This window comes from Clupea harengus, chromosome 1 (assembly GCF_900700415.2).
Source record: "Clupea harengus chromosome 1, Ch_v2.0.2, whole genome shotgun sequence".
Classification (NCBI taxonomy): Eukaryota; Metazoa; Chordata; class Actinopteri; order Clupeiformes; family Clupeidae; genus Clupea; species Clupea harengus.
Window position 1 is genome coordinate 1,805,933 of NC_045152.1, and position 5,197 is coordinate 1,811,129.

General features: G+C 42.4%; 1 protein-coding gene across 5 annotated transcripts in view; it reads right to left on the bottom strand.

The window, feature by feature from the left end:
- LOC122128484 (nucleus accumbens-associated protein 1) overlaps nt 1–1,479 on the bottom strand; it is a 10,469-nt gene extending 8,990 nt beyond the window's left edge. Inside the window, exon 1 of one of the 5 annotated variants that reach the window (XM_042708413.1) lies at nt 1,288–1,479. The gene's annotated coding sequence lies outside the window, so the exon portion shown is untranslated. Of the gene's footprint in view, nt 1–752; nt 898–1,016; nt 1,100–1,231 lie in introns of those variants that run through there. The other 4 variants (XM_042708425.1, XM_042708441.1, XM_042708433.1 and 1 more) reach the window with 4 other exon arrangements.
- Nucleotides 1,480–5,197: the final 3,718 nt, after the last annotated feature.

The window sequence follows — 5,197 nt, forward strand, 5'->3', positions numbered from 1 at the left end:
TTCACTAGGCCTAAATTAAACATTAACCACTAAGAAGACAATTTTTTTTTTTTGTTTTTTTACTTGAAAAGAGATTTACACTGTCTAAAACATTTACGCACACCTCCTGGTTGATGCAAACTGGCGTTGCGTTAGATAAGACTGCAGAAAAGGCTGAGTCTGTCGCGGTATCGGCTGGCCGTGCCCCGTTTTATGTCAGTCAATCTGCCCGGTTGGAGTGCTCCACTGACACGGGCCGGGGGGCGTCGAAAGATGGCAACTACTACAGAATGACCCGATCTATCAGAAATGCAACACCTAGGCGCGATCGACAACACCGAGTGAATACGTTTACGGGTTATTTAGCGAGCCGTGTACCTGCGAATATCAAGGGATGAAGACGTTTAGTTTGGCAAAGAATACACATCTGTAGCCTCTGCCCGGTCTTAGTCAAAGTGCCGCTATGCTAGCTAACGTTACCATGCATTACATTCACGGGGCCTACTTAGCCGGGTATGTCCGTTTGTAGCAAACGCGCTAGCATGGCAAGCAAGCTAAAACAAATCTGGGTTCAGTTCACTCCGGACCTTCAACACGATACAGTGAGCTGAAAACACCAAAAATATGTGTTGCACTGTAAAAAATAAGTCATACGCATCTACGGTTAGCAAATTGCAACCTAATTAAAATCTCAACAGCGTTGAGCCTTAACTGTACTTTGTCAATTACGTCTAAGAAACATTATCAACATAAAAAGAATAAATCATTCCCACCTTACTATATTTTAGCTACCGACATCAACAGGTCATCCCGGGACAAATGCAGCAACTGGGGGCGAGCCAGACTAAACCAGCGCTGAGAGTAGGGGGGGTTGGAAGTCGCTCATCAAGACACCATTTAACCACTTGTCGCCGGTATCTGACAAAAATAAATAACTGAGAACTAAATAATATTATCTAACATTCCGAATGGCGTGCCTAATGTGTTGGTAGCTAATGTGAAATTGTAATTATTTTTGTTTTAAAAGAAAATAGTACCGGCGCTGAAAATGGAGAGCTGCCAATCACCCGCATGCAGCCATTACTGTAAGGTCGGTGAAGTGGTTAAAGTTTTGTTGGTGCCATTCTTATGAGCCCATCCCCCACCGCACACCTTCCCCCAAAACAATGCCCCGAGAAAACATCCCAAAACCGATTAGATTTTTCGCTGCAACAAGCACTGACTATCAGGACGCCAATGTAATAAAGACAACCTGAAATCCCCGCAGCCTTGAACGACCCCGTCTGTCTGGCCTTGAAACCGACTCACCCCCTTGCTGGTAGCTGTTTCAAAACGTTTCAATGGAGAAGTCGGGCGCGCTCCCTCTCTCGCTCCCTGTCTCGCTAGAAACAGCCATTCATTGTGAACACAGGACAGCCACAGATCGTCGAGCTATCGAGGGCAAACACTCTCTCTGGGAAATGCAGAACACAGAGTCACCGATTGAATCAATCGTCTCATCATTAGCAACCTATGACTGTATATACAGTCAATGTCTGCAACCTTAATCCATGTAAGATGACTGAAATGAGATATCAGTAAAAACATATTCATTGGCACTACCCTACGAGTTGCCCGGACAATTAACTAAGGGTGAATATTCCGAAATTGAGTTGTGCAGTTATCAGACCACCTAATCATTAAGAGAGGGAGCAGATGATTCTGTTGTAAAGCCTTCAGAGTCAAACGATTACCCTTCATACGATGAACATTCAACTTCAAACGGGTTCAAACTATGTCTAAATATTCACGATATATCTAAAATCAACATTTTCTATATTGTATAGTTCCATTAATTTTCAGACCACACATTAGACGACAAATGACTTTACAGAGAGAACAATTTTGGTTAAGATGGTTAAACCTTATTGGGGTGGTTTAAAATATTCTTATGTTCATAATACATATACCACTCCATATGAAATGGTCTGAAATCAACTGGTTTAACACTATATGGGCGTTGAAATTTGCCTTATTCTATCGTTAGTGTAAAACTGTAGGAAAATTAGTCCAGAGTAGGCTACAACCTGACCACAACGGTGTCCTTATATCACCTCGGCCAGTCTGCAACACAACCATCAAAGTTCTTTCTTGAAGTTAAAGGGGCTTCCGTAGTTTCATTTCAAACGTCATTTAGATAACTTCCGGCTTCTTCAAACCAAATCTTAGTTTTTTTTTCCTTTGAAATCTTGACTTTTTAAATGAAGGACATCGATTTTAACTAAATTATGCTATACAAAGACTTCTCATTTCCTGAAGGGCAACACATTAGTTTGTTACGTATTCACGATCATTTGGGACTGACGGTAGAACCTATTTAGGTTTTGCAAGAGGAGACCTCGTGCTTGATCTGGTTGGTTTTTACCTCAGTTTATAGACTAGTAACTATAGTTTGATAGATGAAAAATAGGCCTACGCTACTTAATTTGGCTAGGGCTTGCTGAGGCGCTGTTGATTTGATAACTGAATGACAACATTGTGAGTCTTTTTCCTGGTAACAATTTACAACAGCAGCCAACCAGCGTTCAGGAAAGACGCATTGGGCCATGTGCAAAGCCAATCCGCAAACGACATAGCTGCAGCTTTTCATGTACATTGGCTGCGTCATCTGACGGTATGAGCTGGAAACTGTTGGGATTTACCGTTTCCTTTACAAATTGTTCATCTAGATTTAGCAAAGATCATGATTGCTTCGAAGCAAGATGCAAAACCTTCAGATTCAAGTTTTATACTGTAGCCGAGCAACTTCGAACAAGTGAAAGGATTTTATAAACCTCTTTTATGGGATACAATTTAAGCCTAAATTATTTTGAGTTTGTGAAATTATGTTCGTATAAAGGAGTAGGATGTCTTTCTCTGAATTTCCCTACTGGACGCGGCTTCCTCGCTCTGCCTGATTTTCTTTTCTTTTCAATGTCAGACAGCAATAAACGCAGATAAGTCCGGCTGTGACGTCCGTCAATTTCTATACAACAGAGAGAGAGAGAGCAAGCACCCCCGCTACACTCACATGTAAAATAAACGTTTGAAGCTGTATATTTTGTGCATGTGTGAACGTTTTGTGGACACAGATATAATTTGCACATGTGTAAAAAGTTTTTGGGCGGACAGAACACTTCTACCTTTACACAAGGGTCTTCTAATAGGTCCTCTGCTGCTAGTACGAATGGACCATACCTTCTCATTCGTTTTATTTGTGAGAAAACGGACTATTGGTGGTGGTTCACGTGCACGTAAGCAAACAAGGATAAAAACACAACATACAGTTGGGGTGAGAGTTATCTGTCAGAGGAATGTCGATTAACATTATATGTGTAGCTTATAGAACCTGTCAATGGCCATACAATTGTTTGTAGCAAGCTAAACCCTATATCATAACGTCACCTACACATAAACCTTAATTTGCCCACACATGAATTTACATCCCATAAAATGTGACATACCAGGGGCGGAGCTTTCCTTTCCTGCTGATGAGTGCGAATTATCAGTCAATGGAACAGTGGGTGTTCTGTTTACGCACACACCTTCCTGTCCCTGATAGTCTAGGCCATTGACTGTATATAAAATGTATATTGACAGTATATCAATATGATGGTCGATGATCTAGGTCCATCAAGAAAAACCTGTTTGTACACTGAAGTAAGCCATTTTCCCGCAGCTGTGTTTAGTTTATCAATTGGTGGGAAATTAAATCAACGAAACACTTATTCAAAGTAAGTGAATTACATGAAATCCACATTTTTATTATCTAATTATTTCTCTTAGTTATATCTGTTAGTGTGTGTGTTTTCTTCATTTTCTGCAAACATAATAAACATGCAATGTGCACGGCATAATTCTTAATCCATAATCATGCCAAGCGGCATTTGACGGCCACCATATAGGTTCTTGTACAGACTTGTACAGGCAGGGGGTACTCAGTTGGTTGAAAATTTAGCAACCTCACTAGGTGCCACTAAATACTATACACTGTACCTTTAAATTGACAATACATTTTACAATAAATTGCAAATTTTTTGATTTCACATTCAAAGTGACCGTGTTATAGGCCTATAACTCTGAGAACATCAGCATGCTGACATTTCATTCCCACAAACTTGTTGGCCACCCTATTCCTTGTTTGTGCAAACTAGTAGGCCAATAAACGTGATTCTGATTCTGATTCTGATTCTGATTCTGATTGATGTTTGCAGCTCTCTCTTTCAATCAAAAGCAGCGCAAGTTACAAAGCAGTCCGCGCCCATGGTGGCATGCAAAACGTGTTTAATAGAGTATTGGGACTGAAGAAAAGTTCTGCCTGTGCTCTACTCACAGGAATTGTGAGATATATTTTGTAAAGGGCAGCCAGGTTTGGGAACGCTCAATCCATGTCATTGGCTGTAAGAAAGGCTCAAACCTGGCCAATTCACGAGCATGCACATAAACAGATGCCCGTGACGTGCCAAGAGGGGCAGCATGGTGAACAGGTGAGCTGCTCGCTCAGCCGACCAGAGAGAAATTACTGTGTTACTTGTCGAGAGCTGCTGGCTATTATCCTGTGAATTCGCCACTTTAGAGCCTATATGTGGAAGACGGTTCCTGCTGCGCACTGATCATGCTTCTCCCACCTGGCGGCTTAACCTCAAAGAGCTGAAGGGGCAGCTTGCTCGGTGGCTTGAGACTGCAAAATGAAGACTTTGAGCTTCGTAACTGAGCGGGCCGTATTCACACCGATGCAGATGTCCTGTCTCAACAGCCATGAGAAGCAGAGCAGTGCTAGCATTGCCAGTGCCATGAGGCTTGAGACTCAGCGAAGACTGCTATGCGAGCTGCCACCCTGAGTGAAAGCAATAGCCTCCCTCAGTATCCAGCAGCGGAGACAGCCCTAGCCCTAGCTCCTAGGAGCGGCAGTGGTACAGGAGGTAAAGAAGTCCTTTAGTAATCAGAAGGTTGCTAGTTCGATTCCCTGTCGAAGCGTCCTTGAGCAAGACACTGAACCCGTAATTGCTCCTGATGTGCAGTGTGCCATCAGTGTAAATGTAAAATGTGTATACATTGTAAGTCGCACATATGTAAGTCGCTTTGGATAAAAGCGTCTGCTAAATGACTAAATGTAAAATGTCCAGAGAGCTAGGGCTTCAGGTCCCTCCACACAGTGGCCCTGTCTCACCGTCTAGGACTCTAGCCACTGGCTCCTGGG